Here is a 13,693-nt window from a genome sequence, read left to right as displayed (position 1 = left end):
TTGTGCATTGATGTCTTGGTGTGTGACAGCAACACTCATAATAAGCAGTAATAGTAATTAGTTTCCATTTTTATGGACAATGAATCTTTTTGTGATCACTTTTTGTGATCTCTTTTTAATGATGACTGAAAAATTGTAGCACTTGACACTTGGCATCTCTGAGAAAAAAAATACTATTTAACTAACATTAAGAAATCAGTTGATTAAATTTTTTTGAAAAGTGCTGTCAAATATGTTCTAGGCACAGACCCTTTGAAAGGCAAGTGGCTTCTTAAGAGGATATTCTGTTGCTAGGAGACCATAACCAAAAAGTTTCAGGATAAAGTATTTTCTTATTTTAAATAAGAAATGTTGATTAATGAACATGCTTAACAGGCAAAGAACAAAGTTATCACAGCTATCTCTATTATAATAAAGACTAGTAGAAGCATTCTATGGATATTTTAAGAAGTATAAAGAGAAGGTCTTCAAGGGAATTCTTGCCAAAGTTAGAGAACCAAGGAGTCCAGAGCACATTGGTGTAACAAAAGTGCCCAAGTATCTATAGGGAATATTAAATCTCACATTTAATGTGTTTAAATTTATCTCTGCCAGCAACGAAAATTAGATTTACTTTGTGAAAGACAGATTCTTTCATCTGTATTTTCTGAACAGAAAGGTTTGAATGAATGAAATGGTCTCTTGAGATTTCTTCTGGGCCTGCCCATCTGGATTTTGCAGATTTCTGAAACTTCTCATGCTACTCATGAGTGAAGAGCAAAGATTGGCCTGGAGGCTCTTTGGCTTCGATCCACTCTGGAAATTCCTAAACGTGTCAGCAACAGCTACTTATGTACAAATTTAGAAATATTTAGAATACACATGAATAATTCCAGTCTCATAAAGTATTAGTGACTGAGAGACCAGTATTGATCATTTTGGTTTCACTGAGTCGCACCTTAACCCACAAAAAGACTACTGAAGTCTCAGAAGGTTTCTTTTGGAAAAAAAGTCCAAGTACAGGCAGCAAAATCCTGGCCCCCTGGCTCAATATTTATCTGGTTGTTTAATCCCACAGGTCTTGATCTAATTTACAACTGCTGAAAATTAACTCAATAGTGGACTAATTAATAAGTTCATAATAGTATCAAAGAGCAAGAAATCTTTTAAATGGCTATTTCTGCAAGGAAATCAAATTGCTTGCTGGGAACTAGCAACATGAAACAAAATGCAGATCTCTTCAAAGAGAATTACATCACTTTCAGCTGTAAAACTTTGTGACTGTGTTTTCTGTAGATGTCCACAAAGGAAATTTTAGAAAAGAATCTTCTCAGCAGGTAAGCTTTGGTTTCTGGAACTACTGAAATATCCTGGTTAAGCAGAGCAGAACAGAGGCAGAGAAGAGAAGATAGGTATTATTAGGAATACTATGTATACTATAATACCATATATATTTGGCCACCTTTACAAAAAGCAGCAACTCATCCAGGAATGTTCTGAAACACCAGAAAGAAAATGTTTCAACTGTCATGCATTCTTAGTAGCTTTTATAGGCAAGGTTTCATTGGGAGACATCTCCCTGGCAGTTCACACCTGGTCATCCTCTGTCCTCTGAATCAGTCAAGGTACAAATGTACAAATTAAGATTTAAAAGGCAACTGTGGGACCTGAATGTCTCCATGGCCCAGGCTGAAATGGGCCTGTGAAGAGAGGCAGTGCTTGGAAACATTTTGCTGGAAGCTGAGGACTGATCCCCTGTAAATCATAGACCTGTGCCTTATTGCTTATTTGCAGTTAGAGTAGGAAATCCAAGGAATGCTGCAATTCTCCTTGGACTTTCAGGGGAGCCAGGGACACAAGCTGCATTTTTCTGCCACCTCTGTATCAGAAGGGAATATGTGTTTATTTCTGCTAAACTATGGGTACGACTTGTTTGGAGGGCTTGCGTTTGAATATATATGATAACAATGAAATGTAGAAGTTGGTCATGGATAGAAGATTTATGTTCAATAGTGTTTAATGAACAGATACTGTTTACTCTGTTTCAGACTGGTTACAAGATTCTAAGGATGCCTTAAAGTTTTGTTTTACTGAACATGTTCTTTTCTGAGAATTATTAGCATATTATCAGAAATTTGCATGAATTAATCCTTTATAATGCTTTGAAAATTTCTGACTACATGAAAGTCTGGTTTGTGATACTACAAAGAGTTAATCTCAAATGCCAGACTGTAGGGAGTAAAGCAGAATTAATGTATCTCTGAGTATATATAATGCCTACATAGTGTTATATTTTTTATTTCAAAAATTTTGGGCATTTTTTTGTTTGGAAACCAATGATAAAGTTATACTCTTCATCAAGCAAAAACTGAAAGAAAGTGCAGGATTTTCTCTCTCTTCTGTGGAAAAAAAAAGGGTTCAAGAAGTATAATTCTTGCTCTGACAGAGAGGCCTTGGTGCTTTACACGAGAACCGGATCATGTTGATCCACAGCCGATTTTTCAAAGAGAATGACAGACATCCAAATGCTTATTAGCCTCGCATAAAAGAAGCTTAACAACTTCAACCAATTGTTTCCCACAAGGTGTAAAACACCCAAGCAAGTTGGGAATGAGAGCTAAATCAGATTGCTGACTGATAAGGATCCTTCCCAAGGCTAATTACAAAGGCTTACAGCAGGCAAGACACGGATTAAGGATTTTAAACCTCTCTATGACTACCACTAAGGAATCTGGCGTGCTAATTCTGCAATCTGTGGCTCTTTGGGTTGCTATCAAAAATTGTGATGAAGAAAGCACTTAGACATGAAAGGTAAATGAGGGTTTGGTTCCTCCGGAAGCGGTGGCTGAGGCTGGAGAAGAAAAACCCATTGGTTAAGGGGTAGTGAAGAATACAATGAACATGAGAGGAGGAGGAGAGACAGCCCGAGAGGAAGGAAAGAACTGTTTCCCTTCATGAATGCTTTGCTGTGCAACATGTTCAGCTCCTGTGTGGGGGATTAATGGGTCCTTACATAAACTACCTTTAAAAATGATACGAGCTGAGTGTTTGAAATCTAATAATTTACTTTATAGCCGTGTGTTGCCTGATGCACAGTGGCTGCACGGGTCTGAGCACTGCAAGGCAGCTGTTTCTGTAGTGAAGCCAAATGCATGCTATAAAACTTGCTTTTCACAAAGCATTCGAAGGAAATGGAGTTTTCAATGGACTTATGTGATACATCTTCATTTGGGCTTCATTATTTAAGAGATATTTTGCATGACTTGTAGCTTCTGTGTGATAGCGTTTTTCAAATCCAGTTACACTGATTAGACATAATCTACAACGGAAGGGATATAAAAATGACTGATTGTGGCTGGCTTCTCTTTTAAAAGAATGAAGTATTTTGATAGCTAATGAAAGAGAAAAAAAAGGCAGTTACTGGCCCTGTACTTTTCTACATGACCTCTGTCTGAAGACCATCACCTTCCTTCTAATAGTTTGATTTGTGTTTCAAATAAATTATTCAATAATTTCAAGCAGAGAAAGCTCTCTGTCTCTTTTGGAGTGTGACTTCTTTTTTTTCTACACCCAACTGAGTTGCAGCTAAATGCTTCACTGTACTCTGAACCAACTTTGCAATTTATTTCTGAATTTCTATTGCTTTCACCACACGTAATGGCTTTCAGAGGCAACAGAGGTGGTCCTGCAACTCACACAGTCTTCGGCTTCATCTTTTAAGGTAGCAACAGATAAAAAGGAAGAGAGTAAAAAGTTATTCAGAGGTTAGAGAAGGGCAGCGTAGATTAAAAAATAAAATGCTCACAAAGCAAATCCTACAGCCCCAGTTAATTGAATAGTTAAAATATCTCAGCTTCCATTTGTAAGTCCCAAAATACAGTCTTTTGTGATGGCTTTATTTTTTGCTTCTACAGACTTCTGCTAAGCTTGCAAGTCTGGCAAGCTGCTAGAAAGCTCTGGAAATAAGTGATTTCTGTTTGCCCTATGGATTTTTCCAAGATACTCCAAACTTGCCGTTTTATTCTGCATATAAACCTTAAATGCAATGGGGCTGAAAATAGTGTCTTAGGCCTTTCAGATTTTCCTGTGTCAAGAAACACAATAAAGAAGATAGTTGTCTGTGCCCATACCCCGATTTGTCTCCTGCCTGTCACTTTTAAAGTAGCAATGGCGGAATAGTGCCTTCCTCCTGAGAAATTCTCTGGGCTCCTTCCCTGTGGGAAATAGCACAGTATTGTGATGCAGATTTCCTGCCAAATCTCACAAATCCCTCACTGTGGGGATTTCTCTTTTCAGTCGTCTATCCTCCTGCCTGTAGAGCCCTCACATTCAATACAGAAGGCTTATCACTTCCTTTTTAGAACTATAAGAACCAACATCACAGCCTGCAAAAACCCACCTGATGAGCTAGATCTCATTTACTCAATTTTTGAATCTCACTGAGGACTGCTTTAGAGAGGAAGAGCCTCTGATAAGTTATTTGCAATTTCCTTTAAAATATGCCTGCCTCCACTGAGTTTCAAGAGACTCCTGCTTTCATGCCCCACCAGATAGAGCATAATTATATTTGTTGCTAAATGGATAGCTGTGATGGCCGATATTTAATTAGTACCACCTGTCTAACAGGGTACGTGCAAGACTGCGGCTGTAAATTCTGTCAGTGCCTCTCAGACATAAAGAAGGGAAATCCAGGCAGAGCTGTTAGGGAAACAGATTCTTGGGCTGACTCTGGAGTGAAAGGCAGATTCTCACTGATCGTTCAAATTAACACCCAACCAAAGCACGTGGATGTTGACATCCACTGAATACACTCAGGCTTCCCATCTGTGACTTGTGCTTTGTGCAGGGATGGTGTGAGGGTACCTGCACAGATTTGGGGGTTCAGAAATGCTCCTGAATCCACATTTCAGACAGAAGCAAAGCTGTAATTGCAATACATTGGTCTTGCATCACTCTGCAGCTGTTAATAGGATCACATGTGTGCCAGATATCTCATCATTCATCAAAATGTTCTTGTGGAGACTCTGCCACATACAGCAGACCAGAATTGAGAATTAGACCACTGAGTTTGCCACTCTTGGGTCATTTCATTTTTTCTTTGTAGTATTTGCATTTTTCCCCCCAGAATAGCAGGAAGGAAGTTGCATAGTTGTGAAAACAGAATGCAAGAGGGTGAGTGTTGTGAGGCATTGCAATAATACGGCAATGAACAATGTATGCAGTTAAATCTAGCTAAAAATACACTAATACACAAATTCATTTATGTCTTTTCATACCCAGGGAATAAATTAATACTTTTTGTTAGGATAAGCCCTAATTTTGACTGAGAGAAAAACAGACTAAAACGAACTGAACATAAAATGGCTGATTGTTAATGAACATAGAAAATTTTACTAATAGGCAACAACAGGATGTACTTCATAATGTAATTATCCCAGTTACAGTTTGACCTAGTTGCTAAAGATAGACATAAGAGTGTCAATGACTTCTTTGCAGACCCCAAACAACCAGGATCTAGACCTTATAATTCAGCATGTGAGCAACAGGGATATGGAGGTCCCCAGTATGACAGAGAGAGCTCTGATTCAGCAGAGACCTGGGATGTTTCCTGATAAATTACTGTCATTTGCTAATACCTGTGCAACACCCAGGCAGAGTCTACTGTTGTAGATGATTCAGTTCCACCTGGTACATGCTGCAGTTTAAGAAGAAAAGTGATCTGCCAGCAGTAGTAATAACACTGTCATAAATCTGGCAGTCCTAGAGCCTGGTGTTCCATCTTCTGCCTTCTTAAGTTTGCCAAATCATTACTTTTATACCGGAGGTATATTAATATAGAAGGTTTTTATAGGTGGGTCTCTGTATAAGTGGTCTTAGATAATATGAGAGCAGTGTTTAATTCTGATTAGGGTCTGAATACATTTTAGAGGCATTTCAGGCAATTATGCAGGGATCCCTATTTCAGAATCTATGTAGTTTTTGCTCAACATCCTTTCCTCTCCTCTTTGTAATCAGGCATTTTAAGTTTGGGTTTTTGTTTCATTGGGGTTTTTTGTTTTGTTCTGTTTGTTTGTTTGTGGTTTTGTGTATGTGGTGGGAGATGCATTGTTTTTATTATTACTTTCCTTTTTTCCCCATGGTTCCTACAACTGGCTTAAAAACATTTTCAGAGAAGTTGTGTCTGAATTTTGAATATGAGAGCTGAGAGTGGGGTGCTGAGGGAGACACTACTGTTTTATTTGTAATGTCTTCAATGCACCATTAAAATCTTTGTTTTTACATGGAAGACTGCATAGAAACCTCCCTTTGATAGTTTGTACTATCTGTGGTGGTCCAGCCTTTTCTAACAGTGAGGGGAGATAACTGTTTAACTACTTGACCTTTCTGGCAATGGTCTGGTAGAAGATTATAATAATCTTTCAGCCTCCAGCAGTGATAAGCTAGTATCCAGACAGTGTTTTGCACTGTAATATTTATGAATGATCTGTGGCTAAAATTTCTCTAGGAGAGAAACCAACATATTTCCCATCTAAAGGATGTACTCAGATGACATGAATATGTAATAATAACTATTTTTCAAACCAAAGAAGCTCATTTTTACTGTGCTTCTGCCATGAAAGAATGGATTAGATGATCCTTGAGACACTCTTCCCACCTGATATTCTATGATTCTGTTATTCTGTTAGCTGGTTTCGTTTGGACCAATAGTGAATAAAGTATAATGTCACCAAAGGTAATTGTTCTGTCAGGCTCCCTTGCCATTTCTTAAACTCAATATTTTCTTGTGTGAAATTATTTTCTTATTGGAAAATATCCAGAAAGGTGATATTATAAAGGAAAGCAAGTGAACTTCAGCATGATAAAAATAGGGAATAATTTACACAAAATGAGTCCACGGGAGGCAAGGTGCTGAGGCAGGTTGATGTCCTCTGCCCATGCTTTCAGCTCCAATCTTTAGAGATTACTTCTATTTACCAAACTTTTTTCTACCTATTTCTTCATTTGCTACTTCACAAGTGCTTCTAACAGCCAAAAGTCTATGTCTATTTAGTCTATGTCTATTTTCCTTTTTTTTTTTAATGTGTTTACATGTGTGTATGTTGTGAGATTACGTGTGTTTATGCACTGAAACTTTCTGATAGAGTGAATAGAATTTTGGAGGGAATAAAGAGCTACTTCCACATAAAAATATCTTCATTATTCCTAAATCCTTCTTAGCAGCAATACTTTTCTAGTGTGTCAACAGGTGCCCCTCTGCTGAAATGTTAATTACAAATTTATTCCATGAAAAGAAGAACCTCAGACTAAGAAAATTATGATGAATTTGAATATGTTCAAGACTCCATCATGAATTAAGCAGCTTTGTGAATAAGATTTTATCCATGAATGACATGCTGGAATACTTCATTTTAATTCACTTGAGTTAAAATACAATTAAGGCAGTGCACACTGTTATGATCTCTCTCTCTTTTATGAACTTAAACTTTGACTGAATTAATTTTTCTGATTTTTAAATAAACACATTATAGAGAGATATATCTACAGCCTGATTCAAAAATTTCTGCAATCCAAAAGATTTCAGTGTATTGCAGTGAGGTCTGAATGAGTGTACTTGCTATAATCCTGCAAGATCCTGCAGGGGAGGGAACCTCCTGAAGACTGCCATATAATTTCAGAGGCCATCATCCTTGCTGACAGTTCAGCTTAGACAATTTGAACAATTAGGCATTATCTAGAAAGTGGGCTGCACTTTTCATACTGAATGTCTCTCTCCTTCTTACATTTGTAAGTTAAAAAGTCATATGCAACACTTTATTCTTGATATTCTCATGCCTTCATAGGGAGTATTGAAATCCTTAGAAAGGACTAAATCTGGGAATCCTGGAAATACAGACTAGAAATTATTTCCTGTTCTTCAAATGCAAGCTCATGACATTATGTACACAGTATCATATATTTACTTTTATAAGTCTTTCAAATAGTGTATTAATAGCAGCTATATGTTTATCCCTGACACTTCACCTGGAAGATGGTTTCAGAATATCCTCCGTTTTCTCTCTTACTGCACTGCAATTTGGGTTATGGCCATTTATTACTGTATAAAACACTCTCCAGGGGTATAAATAGCTCCTTTATCTCCCATATTTGCACAGTGGTTTGCATACAGGCACCCATCACATCCCTTTGTCTTGCAAGGTGAATTCTTCTCTTGCCTGATTAGCTGCTGGTGCCACTCATGGATAATAAGTGATCCTTCCCTATGCCCATTCCATTTCATATCTTCCTTGAAAATAAATGACCAGAACTGTACATACTACTACAAATTAAGTCTATTTGAGGCTTAGTATAGTAGAATTTATTCTTTTCTATCCAAGCTGGAAACACCTCACTGATGTATTGTAGGATGGCATTGAGTTTTTCCATGCCTGCCATCCCTCAATAACTTGCAGCCATCCTGTGATCAGCTTGTACACCTGTGTCTCTCTCTTTCCAGTCACTTCTAAGTAGCAAGTTCCTAGTGAATAGCAGAAATTCCTATTCATAGTCCCCGATGACCTTACCCTTTTTATTTTAAATTTAATTTAACTTAATTATGCTCATGCTTATCCTCAGGGCCATGCAGTTCTTTCTGTGAAATACCCTAATCCTCCTCAGTATTGACAGTGCCTTTTAGCTTTTCATCTGAAGGATACTTTTTGGTTTTAATCCACGGTTTTTTACACGAAGAATCAACAAAATTGATCCAAGGCCAACCATTTGTTAACGCCTTTTTATTTTTTTCCACTTTCAATACTTTAGATACTTCTCTAGCAGCCAATTCTTTGCTCACCTCACAGTTAGAGTATTAAGTCACATCTTCCTAACCATAGAATCATAGAATATCCTGAGTTGAAAGGGCTCCACAGAATCATCAGAGTTCAATTCTTGGACATTAATGACTCCATCATTAATGCTTCTTCATATGTCATTTTATTTACTACATTTATCACATTTACATATGACATCAGTATTTTACTGAACTCTTAATGGATTAGAGCTAATGTCTCCTCCTTGTTTGGGTGACTTAGCCAAAGCAGCATGGGTGACCTAGCCTAGCTGGATCTTTGCTGAACATAGGTTGCACATGATATTATTTTTTTACAGCTTTAATTATAGTAGCCTTGAAAATGAGTATTGCACGATTTCATGGCTTTGAGATAGTTGGATGCCTTTTTCTCTAAACTTTGTCATCCTAAATGCCATGTTGCATATTCAATAAATGTTTTTATTACACTACTTAAGCATCATCTGTCAGTGTTCTCAGACCTTTTGTAGACCTTCAGGGTAATTCAGCACACAAAGCCCTGGTTTCTTCAGCACCTCTTTTGAGATACAAAAGTAAAAACAAGGCCTTGAAAAGAAATATTTAGACTGAAATAATTCTTGAAGTAAAGGACAAACTTAAATCTTTGAAAAATATTTTTTATACTACAACAGCAGCAGGCAATTTCTCAGAGCATGGTAATGAGGATTTTACCTAAATGTTTATTCTTGGGAAGCAATCTGTGTATGCTTTATGAGATGAGATGAGCATCATTCATTACCAAACATTGAACAAGATTGGACCAACGGTGAAAGAAGTATAATTTCACCAAAGGTAATTGTTCTGTCAGGCTCCTAAACCATTTATTAAACTCAATATTTTTCTTGCATGGAAATTGTTTTCGTAGTGGAAAATGTCCAGAAAGATGATATTATAAAGGAAAGCAGTGAACTTCAGCATGACAAAACTAGCTTGAAATTCTGGCTTTAATATCTTTAATTTCAGACAGCTTTCCAAATTAAAGGAGTGTTATTATTCCCTCCTGTCCTGGAATATACAGTGTCTCTTTGACAGTGGTACAGCTGAAATTCATTGTTATTGTCTCTCCTATTTAATTTGCAAATGCAATTTTAAAACCTCTGAAAAATGATACAGCAAATTTCAATACCTGAAAAAACAATAGGATTTTCAATGGCAAATACTTTGCAATAAATCAGACTGAATAGACAGAGTAAAACAATACTCTCATCAGGATTAATTCATCTTTCTCTTTTCCCTTTCTTTTATTTAATTTTTTTACTTTTTAAAAATGTCCTCAATTACAATATAAACTGAATAAGTATGTAAAAGGTTGGTTCAGAAGCTGGGTTATCAATTTATTACAGAAAGCAATAGTAAAAGCTAATAGATGAAGTGTATATGACCTTCACATTGGATTAGTGACCAGTGCAGTATATTAGCAAAATATTGTCCATTTTACTCAGCAACACAATAAGATATTTTTTCTCATTATAATAAAAGAAAAAAAAAAGTAATAAAAATATTCATTCTAGCCTGCCTTATCAGGGGTTTCCATGTTGTATTTCTATCTTGGTCTCCTGCTTAGTGGTCTGGTTTACATAATGGTATATGTGTAAAATGGACTGACTTTTGAAAGGAGAAGGACTAAGGTAATGAAGGAGAAATAGGGAAGGTAAACAAAACAGACAAAAGGGAAATGGAGAAAGTTATAGAAGGGGAGAAGAAAGTGAGACAGGCTATGTCCAAGAAGGAAAGTAAATGGGAACACATTAAAAAGTAAGAAACATAGAAGAAGAATTATTAATGGCAAGAGGTAGGCTTATCAGTTCTTATGCCCAAGTTTGAAGTTTAGATCCAATATTCAGTTCTGGCTGAACTGATTTCAGCTCAGGGATTGGTGTATGGGATTAAGATGGCCTTTCCTCATAGTTTCAGCAACTTGCTTCTTGGAAAAGTCTTTACAGATAGAAATTGAAGCTGGTGCATCATTTAATGTTGGAATTCAGATTCAAGTCCTGACAAGTCAGATTTGCAAACATAAAGTTTAGGACTTAGGGAAACCATGGCAAGTTTTGCTTATGCTTTTAGCTGTTCGAATAAGACAGCATTTATACATTGATGACACATTTATATTAATGCAGGATGACTATTTGGAATTACTCTGTTCTCACTGGTTTCAACAATTTCGTGGCCATCTAAACTAACCAAATACTTATAGGAGTTGGCACTTATTTTTCTGAGAGTGCAATTGGATTGATTGCTCGTAGTCTATGTCTGCTAACTAAAATAAAGAAACAAAATCCCTGTATATATTTTATTTATGTTTAGATGGAATTAAAACTGCTGCTGATTATTTAATCTTCAGTGTTAAGTCCTCATCCCTCTGGTGCTCATGGATGTGGAGTCAATAGATTTTAGCTCTTCCTTTTCCTGAGGATCAGATCTTTGAGTCACAGCACTATGGATGTACATAGTACATGGATGTGTATAAATCATGGCCAAATGGATTAGTAAATGGGCCACCATCAGTATACTAATCTGTCAATCTACACAAAATCAAAAGCCTTCTTATGCACATGCATGAGTTCAGCAAGAGAAATGTAGACATCATATTTGGAGCCTTTGGCAAGTGTGTTGTTCCAGAATTTCTGCAATATGCAAGACAGAGATTGGTTTATAAATGTACTTATGATATGGAGGAAAATTATTGCTAACTAATGAAAAAGGAAAAAAACATTTGTTGAAATGTTAAAACTCAGCTGTTTGCTTATTTTTGCTTATTTTCACAAATTTTCCTCCCTATCTTGCTTACAAGTTGTCTCCCTTTTACAAATGCCAAACACAAGTCCTCAGTGGTGGGTCCAAGACCTGTGTTACCATCATCTCATCTAAACTCACTGAGGTTTTCTAACTGTTTCACAGAAAAAATTCCTTACATAAGTGCTGGAAAAGAAGCTTCATTAATAAGGCACAATGGCATTTTGCTGTCTGTGACAATGACAGAAGAACCCACTGCACAGAATCTTTTAGGCAATTATTTGTGTTAAGCTGTTCAGGACTTGGAGCCAGCAATTCTTCTGTTGATTCAGGGAAGTCAGTACTTCATTCCTCCTGTTCAAAAGCATTCAGTTCAATATCAGATAGTATGTGTATAGCCTTGTTAGACTATTCCAGCCCAGTACCAAGACATCTGCTCTTTAATCGGCCCTGATGGATGTTTATTTATTTTGTTCCAGTGATGGTGAGTTGAGAGCTGCCTTCTGTAATCTGTTAAAGCATGTAACTGTTCTTTCACTTTGAGAGTTCTTCCTAATAGCTTATGAACTTGCAGCTATTCAAGTCAATTAATTCTTGTCCTGTTTTTAGTGGACATAGAAATCATCTGAATAATTTCTTTTTTGAACCATCTGTTTACACAGTTTAAAGCTTCACATGTCTACCTTCAGTAGTCTCTACTTTGTATTAATTAAGTAAAATAATTTATGACTGGCTTCAATAATTTTGCTTTCCAGATTTTTCTTTTTCTTCTTCTTCTTCTCTCCCTTAGACCTTGTGAAACTGATCACGGGATCGAAGCCTTTGTCTGTGGCAATTGAATATAATGAAAGCAGCACATAATACATCTTATGTATGACACATCAGTTTATCTACCTCAATCTGACTGCTTTCCTTCAGCAGGAAATGTTTAGAACCCAAGTGAGGTTGGAATGTCTTATTTCCAAAAGCAAAGCTGTGCAAAGGCATTAATGGCATTACCACAGTGCTCTGCATGCACTAATTAACCCTGCACTAGCACAGTAAAACTGCTGCTCTTTATTTCACAGTTCACATGCGTATCTCCACATGACACTGCTTGAAATGGTATAGAAGCAGTCCTTTGGAAGGCACTGTGCACACTTCAGGAGGGATGGGCAAGTAAGAAGTATCCCAAAAAGTGTAGCTATTTATTTTTATAACTTGATGTATAAATAAAACTTTATGTATTTAGGATAATGAATAGTCACTTATTACTCATTAAGCACACTGTCCTCCCCTACCACTTTCTTAATGAATGTGTTGCCAGAGGGTAGATTACATAGCAGTTTGAAAAATCCCTATTTGCCTAATGAGCTTCACTTATTTCACAGTAGTCCTAAAATTGGGCATATACTGGTTTTAGTCATGGTATTTGTTGATTATCCTGGCTAAAATTTCAAAAGAATTTACATGCTTTCCAGGAGTCAATAAAAAATAGATACCTAAATCTTATAAGAATACTTGAGAATTTTTCTCAGATTATAATTTATTCAGGAGCCAGTTACACCAAGATCATAGTTTTCATTTCTGTAAATGAAGTAGTTTCAATTAAAAAAAAAATCATCCCTGAACTTTATTCTATTGCTCATAGACCCAGTTTTAGACATAACTTTTTCTCTTGAATAATGAACTCTGAAGTAGGGTTCACAAACTTGCTGATACTCCTCCACAAAAGTCCATTTGCATATTGAATATTTCTTTTGTTTCTATTTTTAAATACTGGGTTTCTGCAGAATATTTTCCTTTAATTTTGGCCAATTACCAGTTACTTATGTAGCAAAGGATGTCAATCTTCTGGATGTCCCTATTCTGCAGGAAAGCATCTCTGAGTGTAGGCAGAACTTGGTGTTTCCTAATGAGGGAAAAGTTATCCATTTGTGTATTCACACTTCTGCATTTCATCCTGCAATATGAACAAACCTCATAGCAGCAAACTAAACCAGGAACCCCCTGAAGTGTCTATGAGTTTCAATTTTAGAAATTAAAAACAAATAAGAAAGAGAGGGAAATGGATATTTTAAAGGAAATTGTTGAATGCATGTTCTTTACAGTAACAGTATTTTTTTCATGTGGTGTTTGACAAAGGATCTGCCA

Source organism: Serinus canaria, chromosome 3 (genome assembly GCF_022539315.1).
Source record: "Serinus canaria isolate serCan28SL12 chromosome 3, serCan2020, whole genome shotgun sequence".
Lineage (NCBI taxonomy): Eukaryota > Metazoa > Chordata > Aves > Passeriformes > Fringillidae > Serinus > Serinus canaria.
This window is presented reverse-complemented; position numbering follows the sequence as displayed.